Source organism: Mauremys reevesii, linkage group 14 (assembly GCF_016161935.1).
Source record: "Mauremys reevesii isolate NIE-2019 linkage group 14, ASM1616193v1, whole genome shotgun sequence".
Lineage (NCBI taxonomy): Eukaryota > Metazoa > Chordata > Testudines > Geoemydidae > Mauremys > Mauremys reevesii.
In genome coordinates this window covers 4,855,567-4,879,360 of record NC_052636.1, presented here as the reverse complement: position 1 = coordinate 4,879,360, position 23,794 = coordinate 4,855,567, and the positions used below count along the sequence as shown (strand labels likewise).

The following is a 23,794-nucleotide window of genomic DNA, read 5'->3' as shown; positions in this document are numbered from 1 at the left end:
GAGAATCTGCAAGGGGGATCAACACCACAAACCCTCTAGGGCTATTGATACTTTCATACTTTTCCTGATTCCCACAGAGTAACTTTTAAAAGCTGTTTGAACTGCATGAAGCACCGATATCCCTCAGCTTGGCCAGATGAGTGGCCCATTTTTGCATTTTGCAGTTTGACCTCTTTGAGGTGGACCCATTTGTCCTTTCTATCAACTCCATTGTCCCATGAGTAATTCAAGTGTGTCCTTCCCATAACAAACAAGGGAGCATCACAGTTATACCATTCCTCCTATTGCAGTTATGGTTAGAGTCACCAATGATACATATTGTATCATTGCCAATTGTTCTCACGTTGCTCTGGGTTGTGCTGAAGAGCAGTTATCATGGGAACTTTTCATATTACATTTAAAAGAGGAGGAGCAGGGGCAGGAAAAAAGTGTCATTTCCGCTTCTGTGATACTGGAAGGAGATGTAAAAAGCGACAGAGTCCTGTGGCACCTTATAGACTAAAAAATGTTTTGGAGCATAAGCAATATACCAAAACCTACAGGATAACACTTCAGTCTCCCTGGACACACAATCGCAGATTTAAAAATAGCCATCCTGCAGCAAAAAAACTTCAGACCCAGACTTCAAAGAGAAACTGCTGAGTTTCAGTTTATTTGCAAATTTGACACCATCAGCTCAGGATTCAACAAAGACTGTGCCTGGCTCGCCAGCTACAGAGGCAGTTTCTCCTCCCTTGGTGTTCACACCTCCACTGCTATAAGAGCCTCATCCTCCCTGATTGAACTAACCTTGTTATCTCTAGTCTGATTCTCGCTTGCATATTTATACACCCCTCTGGAAATTCCCACTCCATGCATCTGATGAAGTGGGGATTCATCCACGAAAGCTTATGCGCCAATACGTCTGTTAGTCTACAAGGTGCCACAGGACTCTTTGTCACGTTGTACAGATCTGGACTAACACAGCCACCCCTCTGATACTTGAAAGGAGATGGGGTGACTCAGAGATTCTCTCCTTCCCCATCACGGCAAAACTTTTACCTTTTGACTGAGCCAGGCAGAGTTTATCGTCATCACATTCTACCCCTCCACTTCTCAAAATGTCATATGATGAAGTGTTCTCAGTTGTCTGTGCTTGGAGATGATGCTTTGACTTATTTAATCCTGTACCAGAGTTGCTATGACTCGAGATGAAAGTATCAAAGGCCTGGAAGGGGAATTCAAATGGATCCTAAATACAGTGTCATCATTTAGAGTTTAAATCCCAGGTTCCATCTATTGGTAAAGCCAATTCTGGCAAGGTAGCTGTTTTTTCCTCCATTTTGGGGATGCTGGGATACTAAACATGTTGTAAATAACATAACTGACTATGGAGACAGTGCTGAGCGAAGCAGATTTGAATGGATCAGAGGATAATGTGATGGGAGAATCTCTTGTCCTGATTCTAAATAATGAGATGTAACCTGCTCTGGAATTTCAATTTACACTTTCATTGTCATGTATTCTATCTCTCTGTGATCTGGGTTTCTATCTTTCTTGATGGCTGTGTGGTCGCACAATTAGATATTAGTTCAGCTCAGATTTATTGGAGAATTTAAGACAAATGACCATTTGCTAAAGTCATCGTTTCTCCCTTCAGCTTTGCTTTTTCTCCATCTCTCCATGATGACATGGAGACAATTCTCTCCTGTTGACAGAACTGCACTTGAACTCTCCAGTTTACTGGCCATGGTAACAAAGACACAGCAGTGATTTAAAATCTCCATTCGGAAATGGTGAACAGCAGACCCCCCACTAACTGAGGAAGTGCATATGAGCACAGTGTAGTTCAGTTATTTAAATCAATATTGTCTCAGATGGCTATGTTGGCAGGAGAAGCTCTCCTGCTGTTGTAGCGCTATCTACACAGGGATTAGAGCTGTGTAACTATGTTGCTCAGCTGTGTTGATTTTCACACCCCTGAGCAATAATTATACCGATAAATGTCTGTAGTGAAGACCAGACAGTTTTCTCTTGTGTTTTATGCATTTACATCACTTCTCCCTTACCTCCTACTTCTTGGAAAGATTTAAAGTGTGAAAAGAGGTATTTTTCCTCATGATGCAAACATTCCCACATAGGAGATGCCTTCCACCAACACGCATGGCAGAAGAACCAGAGATATATGAACTCTCAGAAGTGTTGGGACAAACCACAACTTGAGCCAGGGTTCAGTTGTTGGCAATGGGGATTAAAAGAAAACTAACATATACGACAAGGATTTGTGATCTTTGAATATATTACCGTTACTAGTGAAAATGAAATTATAGGTGAAGTTATTGGTTAAAGAGTAAGAGACTAATTGTTTGATAATCTGAATTATTTTGGAAAACTGAAAGTTGTCTTGTTTTTTTTCTTTTTTTAGTCGTACATGAAATGATGGCTAATCTTCAAAAGTTAAATTGATTTAATTTACCCCCTGTAGTGTAAGGAGTTCTGGTAGAAAACCTCACTCCAAAGGTTGGGGTGGGAGAATAGGTGTTAGCGTGTAGAAGAGAATATTGGGCCCATATAGATTTTATTTTTTTGTATTTCAAATAGAGCATATTTTACTTAGCTTCAAAGTCAATTTCTATTAAAGGAAAACTACTCGAGGAGTCAAGTTGTATAAGTTTTTACCGGCTTACACTGTAAGGGTCACTGACTTCCCCACTTCTCTAATTTGCAAAGGAAAGGCCTGACATCTGTCATAGGATGTGTCCAGCAGGTAGGAAAGCTGCAGTTGTCAACCATCAATACGAAGGAAAAGGCTGAAGTCCATTGCCTTTCATATCAAAAAGCCATCCAGAGGCTGGTCTACACTGAAAAGCTATGTTGATATGGCCACATCTCTCAGGGGTGTGAAAAATCCACTCTTCTGAGAGAAGTAGTTAATGTGACCTGAGCCCCAGTGTAGACAGTGTTAGGTTGTCAGAAGAATATTTCCAGTGTTTGAAGGGTAGACATAGCCTTAGACAGGTTGATCCCCTCTGGGAAGCGAGTCGTGACATCAGTTCCAATTTTGACCCATCTCCCTGTATGTGAGAGAGCTGCTAGTATGGAGGGCTGAGCCAGGTATCCGATCACCTGGTTCAATTGAGGGGAAAGCTCTTAATACCCATCAGTCCAAAGACTGAGGGAAATGGAGCGTTCCAACCATTGTCATTTTAGTATTTTATTGTTCCTCTCTCTGTTTTTTGTGCTGGCCTTTCTGTTATATCAGAGTGTGGCTGTATAGCTCAGTGTATGTGTGATAAATGCTCTTTGGTGCCAGTTGGCAAAGAGGTCAAAGTAATTCACAAGAAACTCCTGTCTCAGACCCGACAAACTCATCCCACCTAATGCACTGATTTTTATGATAGTTATCCAGGAAGCATAGCAGTGAGATCTGTACTGAAACCTTGTAAATTATTGTTACTCCTGATCACTTCAAGAGGTGGGTATGAGTCCTATTGAAGGAGTAATGTAAGTATATGGAACACTATGCCCATATAATATTGTCATGAAAGTGAGTCACCCCAGTCACAGGTCTTGTTGGGGACAGCCCATTCAAGTGGGAGGAATTGTCACCCGTCCCTTGCCAGCCAGTTATGCGATGTATTGCTGCATTGTCAGCCTTTGCACCAGCCCAGAAAAGCCAATGGAAAACTATCAAAGACAAATTATAGACATCGAAACCCTGTGGAAGTGAAAAGGACAATATGACAATGAGGAAATGGTCCATTCTGTGAATATACACAAAAGACTGATTCAGTTTATGACAGGGTGGGAGAGAAACACTCTGGGTCCATTCACCAAGGAGATCACTAATGACCAGTGGTGCTTCAAGAAAGGCAGAGGCCTGGCTCCTAGGGACTAGCAATCACTGCAATAGACTGTCACCTCACACGTCAGTCTATTTAGATAGGAAGGAGCTATTAAAGTGTAGGTTGCATTTTGTGATTTTGTTTTGTTGGTAATGGTTGGTTTCCATCACTCACATTTGTTTCTGTTTAAATCTCTGTCCTGTGGTAAAGGAACTTCCATTTGTTCGATAACTGTGCTCAAGTGCTGTGTGTGATACCAGTAAAACTGGTAACCTGGGATGTACCATTGCTTTGGGCAGAGAGGATCTGGGATTTTCTGAGCCCTGGTCTAGCCTCGGGGAGGGGATCGATCTAAGTTATGCAACTTCAGCTACATGAATAATGTAGCTGAAGTCAATATACTTAGATCAACTTACCGTGGTGTCTTCATCGCGGTGAGTCGACTGCTGCAGCTCCCCGGTAGACTCTGCCTGCGCCTCTCACTGAGCTGGAATACAGCAGGGAGAGCACTCGATGTAGTGCATCTACACTAGATGCGATATATCGACCCCCACTAGATCGATCGCTGCCCGCCGATTCGGCAGGTAGTATAGACATACCCGAGTATCTGGTGATCGGAGCTAGACCCGGAGGGGACTCATTGAAGGAACTCAGGGGTTAAGGTGTCTCTATTGTCAACTGTCTGGGCTGCTGTGGCTCAGAGGAGGGTGCTTGAGTGTCTGACAGGCTGGTGAGCTTGGTCGCTAACATCCAGCTGCCAAAAGTCCTTAGTAGTGGCAGGTGGCAACAAGGAGACTCACAGCCCTCAGCACCCTTAGAATGGTCACAGTGTGCATCTATGTTGATCCACCCGTCAGATCCACACAGGGAAAGCTCCCGATAGCATAGCTCCCTGACTCAAAATAGCCCTAAAACTCTGCCCTATGAAATCATGGAACATGTGCTCTTCGCTCTGTGAAAGCATGTAAAGAATCCAAGCGCTGGAGAGTTTGGGCCTGTCATAAACAGATAGTTAAGGGTTAATGTCTCTTTTACCTGTAAAGGGTTAAGAAGCTCACTAAACCTGGCTGACACCTGACCAGAGGACCAGACCAGATACTTTCAAATCTTGGTGGTGGGAAGTCTTTTGTTTGTGCTCTTTGTTTTGTTGTTGTTCGCTCTTGGGACTAAGAGGGACCAGACGTCCATCCAGGCTCTCCAAATCTTTCTGCATCAGTCTCTCATGTTTCAAACTTGTAAGTAATTAGCCAGGCAAGGCGTGTTAGTCTTATCTTTGTTTTCTCAACTTGTAAATGTCCCTTTTTTTTGCTGAAATGAGTTTACCTCTGCTTGCTGTAACTTTGACTCTAAGGCTAGAGGGGGTTTCCTCTGGACTATATGAATCTAAGTACCCTGTAAAGTATTTTCCATCCTGATTTTACAGAGATGATTTTTGCCTTTCTTTCTTTAATTAAAAGCTTTATTTTTAAGAACCTGCTTGATTTTCCTTGTTTTAAGATTCAAGGGATTGGGTCTGGACTCACCAGGGATTGGTGAGGGGAAAGGAGTGGGGAATGGTTAATTTCTCCTTGTTTTAAGATCCAAGGGGTTTGGATCTGTGTTCACCAGGAATTGGTGAAGCCTCTCAAGGCTGCCAAGGGAGGGGAAAGTTTTGGGGTAACAGAGTGTCCCAGACACTGAAATTCTGGGTGATGGCAGTATACCAGATCTAAGCTAGTAATTAGGCGTAGAAGTGTCCATGCAGGTCCCCCACATTTGTACCCTAAAGTTCAAAGTGGGGGGGAAAAACCTTCACATGGTGAGCAGCGGTGTGAATTATTTTTTCTCTCCTTTCTAGCTGCTTAGAAAGCTGCCTGAGGGCAGAGGTGTTAAGTTTTTTAACAAGGGTCTTTGTTAAGAGGAGGCTTCAAGCTGTGAGCAAGCAGACAGCAAAAGGAATTTACAAGCTGAATTGTTTTTTCTTTCTACTTCTTGGGTATAGCTAGTGTGATAGACCCAGGCCAGGTGGGTATAGCAGAAGGCAGATATACTGGCCACTGGATTAACAGTTTTCTGTTCCCTGACTGACCAGAGCAGGGGCTGCTCCAGGCTAATGAGAACACCTGTCTCTAATTAAGCTGTAAAGAGTCAGGTGAGGCCATTCAGTTAATGTGACCACCTGACTCTAATTAAGGCCCTGCTGATACTATAAAAAGGGCTCACTCCAGTCAGGCAGGGGATCCAGGGAGCCAGAGGAGAGGAAGTGCGGCTGAAGGGCTGGTTACTGAAGACACCCTCAAACCATCGTTAAGGGAGCTCTAAGGTCAGGGTGAAGAAGGGAGAAGCAGGAGAGCTGTGGGGAAGTGGCCCAGGGAAATGTAGCAACTCTGGCAGTGAAAGGTTGGCTGCCAACAACTGCTACCATTAGGGTCCCTGGGCTGGAACCCGGAGTAGAGGGCGGGCCCGGGTTCCCCCCAACCCACCACTACAGGAACATCTCCTGGGAGGGGAAGTCAGGTCCCTGTCAGGACAGGAGGCTGAACAGAGACTGTGGGAGTTCTCTCACCAACCTCCTTGCAGCCTATGATGAAAGGGCTCAGTAGACTGTAACCCTGGCCCTAGAGAGAGAAGGGCTACGTGGAGGGTCACAGTGAGCCACTGAGGCAGCATAAACCGCCTAGAAATGCAGGACCCACAGGAGCAAGGTCAGAGCTCTGCCACACTAGTTAGAAAATCTCTGTTAACCAAGCAGCCCTGAGCTGAGTGCATTCCAGTCAGTGAGCTGCAGAGGGTGTGGCCAGCACAAGAAAGCAGAAAAATGAGTACCAAGGAAGCAGTTAAACAGGAACTGGCTAGACTGTACACAGAAGAGAAAGCCAAAGAAGCTGACCACAAAAGAGCTATGGAGATGAAACAAAAAGAGATGGAGATGAGAGAAAAGAGATGGAAGAGAGAAAGCATGAACTGGACTTAGCAAAGGCTAAGCAGGATGGACCAGCCAACCCTAACAACCCTTCTCCAGGCACTGTTTCCCATCCCAGAAAATTTCCCACCTACAAGACAGGTGATGATACTGAGGCCTTCTTGGAAAATTTTGAAAGGGCCTGCCTTGGGTACAGCATCTCTGCAGACCAGTACATGATAGAGTTGAGGCCACAGCTCAGTGGACCCTTAGCAGAGATGGTGGCTGAAATGCCTAAGGAACACATAAACTATTATAATCTTTTTCAAACCAAGGCCAGAATCAGAATGGGGCTAACACCTGAGCATGCCCATCGGCGGTTCAGAGCTCTAAGGTGGAAACCAGATGTGTCATTTACCCGACACGCCTACCACATTGGAAAGAATTGGGAGGCCTGGATATCAGGAGCAAATGCTAAAAATCTGGAAGAGCTGGCCTTCCTAATGCAAATGGAGCAGTTCTTAGAGGGTGTTCCTGAGGAAACAGAAAGGTACATCCTAGATGGGAAGCCCAAAACTGTAACCGAAGCAGGGGAGATTGGAGCCAGATGGGTGGAAGTGGCAGAAAAGAAAAAAACTACTAGCAAGGGGAGCGAATATCAGAGGGGGCAAACCAAAAATAAACCCTATCACCGGGGGCAACCCAAGACCCCACCCACAACCCAAGGAAAGCCCCAGACACCCTATTGTCCCACCTCACCAGTCTCCAGCAACTCACCTCAGCCTAGTGACCAATCAGCTGGGTGATGTGTTAAATGTAATGAACTGGGACATATAAAGGCCAACTGCCCCAAGAACCCCAGCTGAGTACAGTTCATTACACCACCATCACACCAAAGATCCCCAGGCCCAGATGCCTCTCAAATACCCTCGGAGCAAAGGGAAACCTTGAGAGTGGGCAGAAAGAAGGTTATCGCGTGGAGAGACACCGAGGCACAAGTGTCAGCTATCCACCAATCCTTAGTGAACCCCAAATTCATCAACCTAGAGGCCCAAGTGACAATTCACCCTTTCATGTCAAAATCTTTAAACTTGCCTGCAGCTGAATTGCCTGTCCAGTACAAGGGCTGGTCAGGAATGTGGACTTTTGCGGTCTATGACAACTATCCCATCCCCATGCTACTGGGGGAAGTCTTGGCCAACCAGGTGAAGCTGGCCAAGAGGTGGGAATGGTCATCAGCCAGGCCAACCAAGCTTCCACTCCCATCCCTGTTCCTGAGCCGTCCACAGGGCCCCGTCTGTGTTACCAGAGACCCAGACAGAGGCGGTGGAACCGGATCCCCTACCAACGACTGCAACAGCCATAATGCATCCAGTCCCAGAACCGGAACTGGAAAAGCAACCAGCACCAGAACCATTGCCAGCACTGACACCAGCGCTTGCAAACCCATCTACAACTCCAGTGCCAGAGGGCACCAGCGGGCCTGAACTGGCAGAAACAGCAGACAACCCTACCCAAGAGGCTCAGCAGAGCCTGAAATATCTCAAAGTGCACCAGCGAAAGCGGTTCACAATCAACGAAAACAACCCCATCACCTACATCGCTTCCAGAGGGACCAAGCCCAAGTCCACAGTCTAAGGAGGAACTGGTGTCTCCAGCCTCAAGAGAACAGTTCCAGGCTGAGCAGGAAGCAGATGACAGCCTCAAGAAAGCTTGGGCGGTGGCACGGAGCACCCCACCGCTTCTCAGGTCTTCTAACTGATCCCGTTTTGTCATAGAACAAGGACTTTTATACAAGGAGACTCTTTCTGGTGGACACCAGGAAGACTGGCATCCTCAAAAACAGTTGGTAGTTCCAACTAAGTACCGGGTAAAGCTCTGAAGCTTAGCCCATGATCATCCCAGTGGCCATTCTGGGGTGAACAGAACCAAAGACAGGTTGGGAAAGTCCTTCCACTGGGAGGGAATGGGCAAGGACGTTGCTAATTATGTCCGGTCTTGTGAGGTGTGCCAAAGAGTGGGAAAGCCCCAAGACCAGGTCAAAGCCCCTCTCCAGCCACTCCCCATAACTGAGGTCCCATTTCAGTGAGTAGCTGTGGATATTCTGGGTCCTTTCCCAAAAAACCCCCAGAGGAAAGCAGTACATACTGACTTTCATGGATTTTGCTACCTGATGGCCAGAAGCAGTAGCTCTAAGCAACACCAAGGCTAAAACTGTGTGCCAGGCCTTAGCAGACATTTTTGCCAGGGTAGGTTGGCCCTCCGACATCCTTACAGATTCGGGAACTAATTTCCTGGCAGAGACCATGAAAAATCTTGGGACGCACATGGGGTGAATCACTTGGTTGCCACCCCTTACCACCATCAAACCAATTGCCTGGTGGAGAGGTTTAATGGAACTTTGGGGGGCATGATACGTAAATTCATAAACAAACACTCCAATGATTGGGATCTAGTGTCGCAGCAGTTGCTTTTTGTCTACAGGGCTGTACCACATCCCAGTTTAGGGTTTTCACCATTCGAGCTTGTGTATGGCCACAAGGCTAAGGGGTCATTACAATTGGTGAAGCAGCAATGGGAGGGGTTTACGCCTTCTCCAGGAACTAACATTCTGGACTTTGTAAGCAGCCTACAAAACACCCTCCGACACTCTTTAGCCCTTGCTAAAGAAAACCTAAAGGATGCTCAAGCAGAGCAAAAGGCCTGGTATGATAAACATACCAGAGAGCGTTCCTTCAAAGTAGGGGACCAGGTTATGGTCTTGAAGGCGCAACAGGCCCATAAAATGGAAGCGTCATGGGGAGGGACATTCACGGTCCTAGAGCGCCTGGAAGCTGTTAACTATCTCATAGCATTCCTCACCTCAACCCTAAAGTGTACCATGTTAATTCTCTAAAGCCCTTTTATTCCAGAAAATTACAGGTTTGTCAGTTTACAGCCCAGGGAGGAGATGACGCTGAGTGGCCTGAAGGTGTCTACTACAAAGAAAAAAGTGACGGGGGCATGGAAGAGGTAAACCTCTCCACAACCCTGGAACGTCTGCAAACGGCAACAGATCAAGAAGCTGTGCACTAGCTTTGCCCCAGTGTTCTCAGCCACCCCAGGACGGACCAAACGGGCGTACCACTCCATTGACACAGGTAATGCTCACCCAATTAGAACCCCACCCTACAGGGTGTCTCCTCATGCCCAAGCTGCTGTAAAACGGGAGATCCAAAACATGCTACAGATGGGTATAATGTGCCCCTCTAACAGTGCATGGGCATCTCCAGTGGTTCTAGTACCCAAACCAGATGGGGAAATAAGCTTTTGCGTGGACTACCGTAAGCTAAATGCTGTAACTCGTCCCGACAACTATCCAATGCCACGCACCAATGAGCTATTGGAAAAACTGGGACGTGCCCAGTTCATCTCTACACTAGACTTAACCAAGGGGTACTGGCAAGTACTGCTAGAAGAACCTGCCAAAGAAAGGTCAGCACACACACAACCCAATGGCAAAATCTTTCCATCGATAATAATCAAAACTAACAGATGGACAAAGTAAGAATCATGTTGCTTGAGAACTTATCCTATTCTAATCCTCTAGGGTTCCCTTTTGCCTTAGGCACCACCACGTGGGCATTTCATATCCCTCCTCATTTTCACACAGAGGCACAGTTTCCTTTGCACAGATCCATGAACAGCAAAACCTCCCTGTGTCTATTGTCTGAGCCAGGGCATTCGATTCCACTGAAACCTTCTCTCCTGCAATGGCAATGGTCAGACAGAGGGAATGCATCCACCTTCCCCCTGGCAGTGAGATATTCACTCTCCTCTTCATGCTGCTGCTGTTATTCCATGAGTCATCAAGGATGGAATAAAAAGCTGAGTTTACTCCAGGGTGAGGAAAGAACGGAGCCATCAACGCCCTTAAAAATCTCAGTGCCCAGAGAAAACCTGCCTCTGTTATTGGACTCCCAGAGGTGCTGGCAATACAACGGGAAAAGGGACTGTCTGAATTGCCAAGGCAGGGAATGAACAATCTACAGCAACATCATTAACCACAAACACACTCTAGCCATGCTCCAGCCAGTAGGGAAATGGGCAGGAATTCTTGTGGTTCAGCCATGGCCACACGTACAGAGCTGCACAGCAGTGAGTGTGCTGGGGAAGCTGGTCTGAACAAACAATTTGTAATGACCCTTCAGTGAGAACAGAACCAGAGTGTAGAAATGCCCCTGTGTTAAGTGGCTGTGGCTGAGGCCTTAGGTAGCTGGGCTAGAAAACCATGGGTGTCTTTCTGTGAAGGTCTGATCCTTGCCAGCTAGGCAAGGCTGGTGTGTGGTGTCTCCATGGCTGTACTTCCAGGGTCTGATCACAACAGTGCCATAGGGAGCCAAGCCTAGACATATTCAGAGGCTAAGGCCAGGTCAATGTTTCAAACTGTTTTCAAACTTCCAAATTGTCGAAGAAAAACTATTTTTTAAAGTTCAACAGAATTCATATGAGAGAACCATTGAGTGGAAAACAAATGGATCAGTGAAAATAGAGATCCATAATATTACTGCAAATCAGCCCCGAGAATTTGTAAATGAAATTGATGGGTTCCATAGTGATGTAGATATGATGGTTCTTCCTGGAATTTGTGCTATGTTACCTAACAGAGGCCCTTGTTGTTATTTGGTTACCCAATTAGTGAATAATCATACGACTACCCAAAGAGTTTGTTCTGCTACTGGAAATTTTACCTGTATTGAGACCATTCCAGTGACTGATAATGTGACCTGTACTTTGTTGCAATACACTCCCTCTTATGCTGTTAATATTAATGCCTCTCGGAAATATATGGAGGTCTACAACCAACAGATGTGGTATAGACCTACGCTGAGGGGACATATGGCAGAATATCGGTGGACTGTACTTAACACTACACTAGGGACTGTGAAGTTTACATTGCCTTTATCTAGTTTTCAGATCACCTCTACATATCCAAATTGTTCACAAGGGGCTGCCATTAGATTAGCACAACAGAGGGCCTGGGTTATTTCCTCTAGAAAGAAGAGGGATCTGGCTGGATCCTTGTGGGATGGGGCCAATTCTGCAGCTGCTGTTTGGAATATTTTTAAGACCCAGGAACATGATGAGAAATTGGGCCAATTAGAGAAGGCCACTGGCCTAATTTCTGAGGCACAGCTAACCCAAGTGCAAACCGGAGTGGGTGAGTTACATGTCATTTCCGCCCTTAGTATTATGACCCAGAATTTATTGAGAGAGATGGTACTGTGGGGGCGAAGGACCTCCATGACTTTAAGATTAAGCTAGATAAGTTTATGGAGGGGATGGTATGATAGGATAACGGGTTTAGTCAATAGGTCAATTAATTGCCACACTGGTAAATAGTACAATGGGTCAATGGTATGATATAACCTTTTCCAGAGGGTTTGGCTGGAGAGTCTTGCCCGCATGCTCGGGGTTCAGCTGACCGCCATATTTGGGGTCGGGAAGGAATTTTCCTCCAGGGAAGATTGGCAATGGCCCTGGAGGAGGTTTTTCCTCCTCGGCATGGGGCAGGGGTCGCTTGCTAAGGAGTGGGTGGATCGGCTTATGTGGCCTGCATCTTGCAGGAGGTCAGACTAGATGATCATAATGGTCCCTTCTGATCTTGAATTCTATGATTCTATGATTCTATGATTCTATACTGCATATCACTGAGGCTGGGAAGGCATTGCAGTGGGATCTAGCATGTTCGGAAATTCAGGATTTCCTGAATGACCAGCTGATGGCCATTCGGAATGATCTAGTGCACCAAGCTTGGCCCACTGCCCTTACAGACACGTCAGGAGTACCATCTGATCTGTGGCCATGGAGACATACTTGGAGACTTTCTGGATGGAAGTGTGGACGTTCACAGTGCTCCTTCCAAGCATATGGACCGGTTAAGGGGGTGTGGGCTCCCACATACCGAATCCTGCCGGGTCTGTGGGGAGGATGCATGTGGGATTGGGTGATTCACCGAGATATCTGGGAAGTGAGACCGCCTGATTCTCCTAATCGATTTTTAGTTAGTGCTCCTGGGATTACAGCTGATATTTGGATGGGGTTGGGAAATCTATGGACATTTTGGCCGTTAGAACCACCACAGCTTCAGTGTATACGGAAGCTGAAGCCAGGGGAAGTTGTCACTGTTTATGACAATATTTGCTGGGAGGGTAGAGGTCAAGGAACTACCCTTACAGGACACCCACTTTTTCAGGCTAATGATAGCTGTGTGTACGTTAATACCACCACATTACAAGATATACATATTAATCTTACCACTGCTGCAGGCAATCATATCATTTACTGGCCTGCAGATAGAATGTTGCATGTAGCTCTTAGATTTCAGGTATATTTTAATTGGACTAAAGTAGTGCCTGATCGGTTTCAGAATTTGCTTTCATTGTTACCAGAGGTTCACAGAATCTCTGACTTGCAAGGACAAATTCACATGCTTCAGAATATATATCATGCTGAAAAGAATGCCTTTCATACAGCTTATAGAGTGTCTACTTTATGTACTAAGTATGATGTATTGTGCTTTGTTACCAAAACTGTACGACAACCCCATTATTTTATTCCTATGGGGATGTTATTGTTTGTAGTGTTGTTAGTTGGTGTGGGATTCTGTTGTTGTTGTTGTTGTTGTAAAAGACGTAATGATGGTAATAATACTTTTCATGTTCATGCTAATCATGCATTGTCATTACATCCCATAACCACACCTAAGGTTGACATGTCTGCTGTAGACTCTGAAATCCATGGTTTAATGCAAATTGAGATTTGAAGTATTTGTTGTACTATAAGTACAAAAGGGGGGAGTGTGGAGGCCAAGAATTAATTAATAAAGGTTTGAAGGGATCTTAATGTATGTTAGCTAATTTAGCAGGAGTTAGGCTGTGATATGCTGTAAGATAATGTGGTACAGAGTGAATTGTGTGAAGAGTCATTACGACCTTGTAAAATGCAGTCTTGTTTTCTGTTCTAGTATTGAAGACAAATAAGATAGCGAATAGGCTTATGTATAAACAAATGCAAATGTTTTCCTTCAATGTCTCCAGGATTGTTAGCCATTGTCTGTAACGAAGGTATAAATGATTGTTATGATTGTTTACTAATTGAGAGAGATTCGTCCGGGACAAGGGGCAACCCAGCTTCCTATGACACTCCCTCTTGTGATCACTAGAGAAAGTAATAAAGTATTTGATTTTGCTGTACCCAAACAAAAAGCGAGAACTTAGTTTTTCTTCGACAAAACAGTGAGTCTATGCTGCTGCAGCTCAGTAATGGAGATGCTTTATGCCAGGGTTTCTCAAACATCCTTTCACTGCAACCTCCTTCTGCCAAAATAACTTAATACGTAGCCCTGGAAAGAGGGACCAAGCACCAAGCCCCCCCACTTGGGCGGGGGAGAGTGCCAAAGACTGAGCCCCAGTGCGGGGAGGGCAAAACCAAAGCCTGAGGGATTCAGCCCTGGGTGGGGGGGCTCAGACTTTTGGCTTCAGCCCCAGGACCCAACAAGTCTAATACCAGCCCTGGTGACCCCATTAAAACAGGGTCACGACCCACTTTGCGGTCCTGACCCACAGCTTGAGAACCACTGCTCCATGCTGAGGGGGGAGAGTTTTCCTGTTGGTGTAGTCAATCCACTTCCCCAGGAGGTGGCAGCTCTGTCATGGGGAGAAGCTATATCAGTGGGTGCACAAGCTGTGGTGTTTACCACATTTAAGAAGTTTAATCAAACCCCATTTTTAAAACCACCTGTGGTCTGGGAATGGCAAAGGAGCTCGATGAAGCAGGGTCTGTCCTTCAAAGTCCTGGAGATCACAATTCCCTGCTCTTGTTAACATGGGGGTATAGCTCAGTGATAGAGTGTTTGATTGCAGATCAAGTGCTCCTTTGTTCAAACCCAGGTGCCCTCTTAAAAAAAAGAAAAAAAATTCATTTCCATTCTCCATTATGTTCAGGAGCTCCACCATACGAGGATGTTTGAAATGAATGTGAACACTCAACATTCTGCTGTCCAACTGCATAAAAACCTAGCAAACCTGTCCATCAGCTGAAATCAGTTCCAATCCTCTAAGTGTCTAGTTTATGTTTTCATCAATTAAACAAAGGCATCATTCCCTGAAGCAGAGCACAAGTTTGAAATACAGGCAGCATAAAGCCAATATTCATAATGTCAACTACAAAAAAACGATACACATCTAGAGGTAGCATCATTATAATCAGCCAGTCAGAACCTCTCCATAGACCCCTTACATTACCATTTCTCTGTAATATTGGCTGCAAATATAGAACAGTGGTCACAACGGTGATCTATACAGTTACAGATTATGTCAATAACGTCACAGGAGGTGACACGGCATCAGTGAGACTGATACTGGAATACTGCCTCCAGTTTTGGTGTCCTCATTTGAAAAAGATGTTGTGAAATTGGAGCTGGGGCAGCAAAGAGCCACCTAATGTTCTGAGGACTGGAAAAAATGCCTTCTAGTGAGCTATTGAAAGAGCTCAACCTGATTAGCTTATCAAAAGAAGATTGAAAGGTGACTTAATTGAAATGCCTTAATGGAGAGAAAAGATTGGGTATTTAAGGGCTCTTTAATCTAGCAAAGAAAGGCATAAGAAGACCCAATGTCTGGAAAGTGAAGAAAGACAAATTCATATTACAACTAAGGCACAAAAATTCAAACAGTGAGGATGATTCACCAGAAGAACAAGCTACCAAGGAAAGTGGTGGATTCTCCGTCTCCTGATGTCATTTAATGAAGACTAGATGCCTTTCTGGAATGTGTTTGCCTCAAAAGTAGCTATTGTGTCCTACAGGAGGCCTGTGATATGCAGAGGGTCAGATTAGATGCTCTAATGGTCTCTTCTGGCCATAAAGCCGACTAATTTCTGAAAAAACTGAGGCTTTGGCTACACTTGCATTTCAAAGCGCTGCCGTGGCAGCGCTTTGAAGCGCTAAGTGTAGTCAAAGCGCCAGCGCTGGGAGAAAACTCTCCCAGCGCTGTCCGTACTCCACTTCCCTGTGGGGAATAACGGACAGCGCTGGGAGCGCGGCTCCCACCTCTGGGGCTTTGACTACACTGGCGCTTTGTAGCGCCGCAATTTGCAGCGCTGCAGAGGGTGTGTTTTCACACCCTGCTGCAGCGCTGCAAATTTGTAAGTGTAGCCAAGCCCTTTGTGTAGCATTGGGAGCAGCGTCTGATGTTTCCCTGTCTAGCCGGCTTGCTGCCTAGAACGAACACTCCTTGAGTGGGGTGATCCACAGGGAGTAGCTCAAACCTGCAAAGTGCCTTGGCAGGGGCAGGACATTGGCACAGCAAGGGAGGGGTGTGGCAGTGACATCACAAAAGCCTTTTGCAGGACCTCAGCCTATTGGTCAGAGGTGGTGGGGAGGTGGTGACCTCACAGAGAGATGCTGACATCAGGGAGGCAGGACCGGGGTGAGGGGCCAGGGAAACCTCAGCGACCCCTGTGGTTTTGCTTCAGCAAGTCTCCTTCTCCAGGTCTCTCTCTGAGGACTGAGAGAGTATTCGGGTTCACGGACATGAGCGCCAGGAGGAACCTCTTTCGAGTTTTCTCCTTCCCTTTTAGTGATTTTACTAGAAAACAGCCATCCCTGTTTAGAAGGTAAGAGCCTCCTGGAGGTTTGAAACCTGTTCAGTCTGATCCATCTGGTGACAGTTGAATTCTAGGCATGGAAGACACAAGCTTAAGGAGGCAGAACTTTATTCTGCACCTGGGATTTTGTCCCTTAGAATCACTGGGGACATTAGGGTTTGTTCTTTTTGCTTCCCTTCTTCCTCCCTCCTCTTTTTCTCTTGCTTCCTTTGTCCTTTTACCTGTTCCCCTCCCAACACCAGGAGGGTGTGTGCACGTGTGTGTGTTGCGGGGCAGTGCTCTGCAGTTCCCACTGTGGGAGGTTCACCCAAAAATATGGGGCTGAAATAGTGCTCGGGCAGTGATCCCCACCAGTGACCTGGGCCATCCTTTGGGCTCTCTGGTGAGAACCCTCAGCCTCCCCTCCTCAGTCTGTACCCTGATTGGCTGAGCAGGGGGTTATTGACAGGGACGAGACTCAGGTCCTTGGTGTTCTCTTTTAAGAGCAAGGAAATAAGTCAGAACCAGTTCTATGTTTGGTGAATTTTGCTGCTTCTCTGCATGAATGGTCTCTGAGGAGAACTGCAACGTTAGAGAGAATCGTGAACTGCTCACATACTTGCTGAATAATTACTATCACTGTTGGTCTGGAGCTCATCAGAGCACTTTATTCAGGTCATTCAATGTTTGAAATTCAAGATCCGATGGTTAGTTTGAAAATCAGGGCTCTTGGGTTCTATTCCCAACTCCGCCACTGGCTGGGTGTGTGACCTAAGACAAGTCAATTCTCCTTTCTCAGCCTTAGCTTCTCCCTCTTTCAAGTAGGGATAATAATGATCCGCTCCTGGCTACCTCACAGTGCGTGGAGGCAGGGTCGGCTCTAGGTTTTTTGCCGTTCCAAGCAAAAAAAATTTTGGCTGCCCCCACCCTCAGCCCTGGGGTCCCCCGCCAGAGGAGCCTGCTAACTGAGCCCTGGGCTTCCCCCCATCCCCCCCGCCCCCTGCCACCCCAGCCCTGGGCTCTCCCCCCGCCCCCTGAGCCAACAACATAGGTTTGTTCCCTGTCCGCCCAGGCTGAGCTGCTCCCGTTTATACTCCATCTCCAGTCGGCGCATACCCAGAGAGGGTGAGGGAGTGTGGCCTCTTCAGCCCACATGGCGCAGTTACCCCTAGCAGTGCCAGGGGTGGATGCACCTCATCACAGACAGCATTTCCCAAACGTTGGGATTAGCTAGGAGATCTCTTCAGCAGTAACCTCCTGTAGGGACTGGGTCACACATACCTTGGGAACCAAATACCTGGGCGTTTTCCTAGTTCCGAATCACTTGCTGTGGAATTCTATCCCTGGATCATCTGAGACAATATTGACTTAAACAACTGAACTACCCTGTGCACTTACTTCGGTCAGTTGCACCCATTTGGGGTCAGCTGCTGTTCACCTTTTCAGAGTGGAGATTTAAACATACGACTGTTTCTTTGATAATATGTCCAACAGCTTGGAGTATTCTCTCCTGTTCACTGAACTGCATTTGAATTTTCTCCATGTCATCATGCAGGAATAGGGGGAAAAACAAACCTGAAGTAAAAAAATGGTAATTCGTCTGAAATTTCCCAAAAAAATCTGAGCTACATTCTGTCAAACAAAACTAACATGCAGTTATATGACCAAGGAGCCTTCATGAAAGATAGAAAACCCATCTCACAGAGAGGTAGAAGACACTTTCATTTTAATTTAAAAGTGAAATTCCAGACTAGGTTACATCTGATGTCTCAGAATCAGGATGAGAGATTCTCCCATGATCCACTGAAACCTGCTTCACCCAGCGCTTTCTCATGCATCCGACGAAGTGGGTATTCACCCACGAAAGCTCATGCTCCAAAAGTCTGATAGTCTATAAGGTGCCACAGGATTCTTTGCTGCTTTTACAGATCCAGACTAACACGGCTACCCCCCTGATACCTCTCTCATTAGTGTTATTTACAGGAGTTTTAGCACCTTCATAACGGGAGAAAAAACAGCCAACCTTCCCAGAAGCAGCTTTGCCATTGAGGGAAAAGGGGATTTGAACGGTGCTTGGGATCCATTTGAAATCCCCTTCCAAGTCTGACACTTTCATCTCCTGCCAGACTGACTCTGATTTAGGATCAAAGACGTGTACAAGCACCATTCCCAAGCATGGACAGCCAAGAACATGACCCCACCAGACACGTTGGGAAGCGAAGGAATACAAAGGGGTGAACTGTGCATGGCTCAGGCACAAGGTAACAGTTCTGGGGTGATGGGGAAGGATGGAATGTCTGAGTCGCCCCATCTCCTTCTAGTGTGAGATCCTTATTTGACCCTTATTTCACTGACACTGCTCCAGCTCTTCATCATATTTAAATATATTTTAAATGAGAAAAAAAGTCAACAAAATAACTGCTGTTCTGCACAATCCAGGGTAATGTGAGAACAACTGGGAATGAGACAATGTCTCCTCAAAGAGGAACTTGACGTCTCTAACAGTAACTTTGCACTGGGAGGAGGAGTATAAATGTGAATCTCCAGGTTTGTTTAGAAAAGGAAATGTGATGATGGTTAGCTCAGACAGGAGGAAATGTGCAAGATAACTCCACCAACTATCCATGGCCCATGTCTTTAGTGCAAGAATAGTTCTCTTTTTACGTCAGGAAAGTGAACTCAAGCTAGCTAACTCCATGACAACCACAGTGATGAGACCCAGGTAGATTTTATCTCAACGTAGCTGGTTGAAGACACCCCCCATCTCCCCCACCTGGGGTGATGACATTCCTGGTAGAAAGGTCACACACTCCAATGACTCGAAGGACAATGGAGTTGATACAAAGGACCACAGGATCCACCCCAAAGACGGGCGAGCTTCAAAAGTGGGCAACACTCACTACCTGGGAACTGTCAAAAGAATTAAAGAAAAAATCTCCTGACAGCTCTAGAGAAGGTTTTTATGAAGTTTATCTCCTTTACGGATTCTCTGATGTTTAGAAAGGCCTGAACTATGAGTGAAGCTTTTCCCACACTCGCAGCATTCATATGGTCTCTCTCCGGTGTGGACTCTGTAATGTGTAACAAGGGTTGAGCTCCGAGAGAAGCTTTTCCCACACTCACTGCATTCATAGGGTTTCTCTCCTGTGTGGACTCTCTGGTGAGAGATAAGGGAGGAGAAGTGACTGAAACTTTTCCCGCACTCACTGCATGCATAGGGTCTCTCTCCTGTGTGGATCCTCTGATGCACAGTAAGGTTTGAGCTCCGAGAGAAGCTTTTTCGACACTCGCAACATTCATAGGGTCTCTCTCCTGTGTGTGTTGTCTGATGAGAGATAAGGGCTGATCTCTGAGTAAAGCTTTTCCCGCACTTGCAGCATTTGTAGGGTCGCTCTTCTGTGTGGATTCTCTGATGAGAGTTAAGGGTATATCTCTGAGTGAAGCTTTTCCCGCACTCACAGCATTCATAGGGTTTGTCTCCTCTGTGTATTCGCTGATGCCTGCTAAGGGCTGAGGTACGATTGAAGCTTTTCCCACACTCACAGCATTTGTAGGGTGTCTCTTTCGTGTGGATTATCTCATGTCGAATAAGGGCTGAGCGGTAATGGAAGTTTTTCCCACACTCACTACATGTATTTTCTCGCTTTTCCGTGAGGATTTTCTCCTGGGACGTAGTTTCCTTGAGGTCCCTGTGAGTTCCCTGACAATTAATGGGTTCATCCACTCTCTCCTCCGAGTGGTTTCCCTGCTCTCTCTCTGGTCTGGGGTAACTTTCACCAGCTTTTCCCTGCTCACGGGGGCTGGACACACTCCCTTTGGCTCTTCGCAGTAATTCCCCATGCGCTTCGGCGAGCTCAGCATCTTCCTGGTGAGGATTCTGCTCCTCGCTCTCCCTCACCACCCCATCACCTGCTAGAAGAGAGGAGAAATCTCAGAATTGGGGATGGAAAGGCAGAGAACAAACCCAAGTAAGTGCTGGAGAGACAGAAAATAAAAATCAGGGACTGAATTCCCCCAAACTCTTCCCCACAGGGGACAGTGGAGGGGATCAATTCTGCTCCCCACCCAGGACCGGCCTTTGGGGGGGGCCGTACGGGTGCCCCACCCAAGGGGGTGCCGGGCGCAGGGTTTGGATTCCCACCTGACCTGCTGCCGAGAGGCTCGCTGGGCTGATGAAAGCAGCACAGGGAGCAGATAAGCAGCTGCGTGGGGGAGTGGGAGAGACCCGAGCTGCAGGGGGCAGCTGGACCACCAGCCGTCAGAGTCAGGTGACTGCTCCGGAGCAGAGGGGCTCCTCTCCGCCCTGTTCCACTTGTGCAGCTGCTGCTGTTCCTGTCCCCCCAACCCCCCACCCTCCGTTCACCCCCGACTGGGAGCATCCTCCTGACTGCTCTGCAGGGGGGAGGTGCTGATTGATGGCAGGGTGATCCCCTCCCCCCCACCCAGGTAGCCGATTTCCACTGAGCTGGGGTGACGGGACAGGGGGAATCTGCATATGCTGCTGCCTCTCTGGGGCCAAAGCTGCCGGCAGCTGCTTGTGACTGAACAAGCCTAGTTCAGGCTCCTGACCCTGAGAACTTTCTTAAAGAGACAGCGCACTCACTCACTCAGGCACATACTACCTTCGCACGCGCACACACACACACACACACACACCATCCAGGTCACTTCCCCACCTGGGCTGTGCTGAGACATCAGGAGCAGCTGCTCTCCTGCCCTCCCCTTACACAGCCTGCAGGGAAAGTGACCTGGGTGCAGGAAGCCCTGACGTCGCTCCTTGCTCCCCTCTCCCAGCCCCCCAGGGCTGTGTGGGGCAGGGGAGCAGCAGTCCAGTGGGGGAGCGAGCGAGCAGCAATTCCAGCTGCTTTGTGCATCCAGGTCAGGTTCCCCACTTGGGTGCAGGAGGGGGATGCCGGGGTTAGAGGCAAAGGGGGCACAGTGCAGGGGTTGAGGGCACAGGAGAGTGGTGCAGGGGGTAACAGTGAAGGGGTGCATAGAACCATAAAATATCAGGGTTGGAAGGGACCTCAGGATGTATCTAGTCCACCCTCCTGCTCAAAGTAGGACCAATTCCCAATTAAATCATCCCAGCCAGGGCTTTGTCAAGCCTGACCTTAAAAACCTCTAAGGAAGGAGACTCCACCTCCCTAGGGAACCCATTCCAGTGCTTCACTGCCCTCCTAGTGAAATAGTTTTTCCTAGTATCCAACCTAGTCCTACCCCATGGCAACTTGAGGTCATTACTCCTTGTTCTGTCATCTGCCACCACTGAGAACAGTCTAGATCCATCCTCTTTGGAACCCTCCTTCAGGCAGTTGAAAGCAGCGATCAAATACCCCCTCAGTCTTCTCTTCTGCAGACTAAACAATCCCAGTTCCCTCAGCCTCTCCTCATAAGTCATGTGCTCCAGCCCACTAATCATTTTTCATTGCCTTCTGCTGGACTCTTTCCAATTTTTCTACATCCTTCTTGTAGTGTGGGGCCCAAAACTGGACACAGTACTCCAGATGAGGCCTCATCAATATCGAATAGAGGGGAACGATCACGTCTCTCGATCCGCTGGCAATGCCTCTATTTATACAGCCCAAAATGCCGTTAGCCTTCTTGGCAACAAGGGCAACTGCTGACTCATAGCCAGCTTCTCATCCACTGTAACCCCTAGGTCCTTTTCTGCAGAACTGCTTCCTAGCCATTTGGTCCCTAGTCTGTAACAGTGAATGGGATCCTTCTGCCCTAAGTGCTGGACTCTGCACTTGTCCTTGTTGAACCTCATCAGGTTTCTTTTGGCCCAATCCTCTAATTTGTCTAGGTCCCTCTGTACCCTATCCCTACCCTCCAGCGTATCTACCATTCTTCCCAGTTTAGTGTCATCTGCAAACTTGCTGAGGGTGCAGTCCACGCCATCCTCCAGACCATTAATGATTGCGGCACAGGAGTGGAGTGCAAGGGCTGGGGTGAAGGGGTCACAGTGCAGGGGTTAGGGGCTCAGGAGGGGGCAGGTGTTGGGGTGCACGAGGGGGGCAGAGGTTAGGAATGAAGGTGTGTAGGGATTAGGGGTGCAGGAGAGGGAGCAGGCATTTGGGGCAAAGGGACACAGTGCAGAGGTTGGGGGGAGGGGAACGTGGGTTGCCTAGGGAGCCCATGGGAGCCAGGGGCACCAAAATGCAAGTTTGCCCAGGGTACCATTTCCCCAAGGCCAGCCCTGCCCACATCCCATCCAAACACTCAGTAGGAAGGGAGGGAGCTCCAGCCAAGGTGTCAATCATCATCTGTAGGAAGCCAGGAGTGAGATCTGCTGGGGACTGTCCTGAGCTCACAGAGTCTGTGTGGGGAATCCCAGTGGGTTCTCTCAGGCACTTACAGTTTCTGGGTTTTTTAATGTTTCCTCACCTGTGCAGGGACTTCCCAGGATCTCGCTTTCCACTGAACCAGGGAGATCCAGGACCCACGGCTCTTCCCCTCCTTCCAGCTGGAAGATCACAGAGAGTTGGGAAACTGGAAACCCTGCTCAAGGGAAAGAAAACAAAGGAGATCAGGGGAATTCATAGGCCATTTATCATCATAAAAACATTCTATTAGTTTAACCCCAGTCCATTTTAAACAATAAAATCGCAGGGCCAACTCCCCAGGGACTGAAAGGTGCAGAACACTCTGCTTAGGAGGGATTTAACTATCCCCATCTTTGCTGGGAACACACACAGCCAGACACTCATTATCAAAGAGGCTCCTAAAAAACAGAGACTGGAACTGCATTTCCCAGAAAGTGAAGACTCCAGACAGAGGGCAAGTGTCCCTGGCACTGCTTCTTGCTGACAGACAGGTCCAGAGCCAAAGAGAGAGTCCAGGGGAAGCTGGGAACAGGAAGCATGGGCTGGGGGGTTCAGTGGAGTAAGGACTAGGAAGGGCAGGGATATCACTGAAGGCAGGATCTCAGCAGCAGTAGATGTCAGGAAAGCACATCCTGCGGCATTAGGGAACCTAGTGAGTCAGGTATAAAGGGAGGAGCATAAAAAACACTGTGTGTGGAGAAAGCTGGCAAATTAGATGGTGTAGTTCAAGAGCCACAGACCAATTCTTCTGCCAAAGGAGAATGTGAAAAATAAGAATCAGGCCATGTGACTTCAGGAGGGACAAATTTGAAGATCCAAAGAACATGCAGAGAAGAGAGACGGCGGCTCTTGCAGGTGGGGATGGAAAAGGAAGAGTCTCCGTGGTTCATGGAGCCAATTAGTTCGTTTTATCATTCATTGATCATTGTTATGGTGATCTCATATGTTATTTCAGATGTAGTCACTGTGTACGAAATAGATTTAAGTTGTAGGTATAGACAGAAGACAGACAGGTAGAGCCCTGCATGGATACAAAATTTATATCCGCATCCGATCTGCGATCCGCAAAAATGGCCCATGGATATCTGCAGATTTTCAGGGCTCTAGGAACAAAATTTGTACCCGCAGCCGAT

General features: G+C 47.2%; 1 protein-coding gene across 1 annotated transcript in view; it reads left to right on the top strand.

Annotated features, from left to right (window-relative positions):
• LOC120381416 (zinc finger protein 271-like) overlaps nucleotides 1-23,794 on the top strand; it is a 1,091,725-nt gene that overhangs the window by 151,599 nt on the left and 916,332 nt on the right. The gene's annotated exons all lie outside the window — the stretch shown is intronic.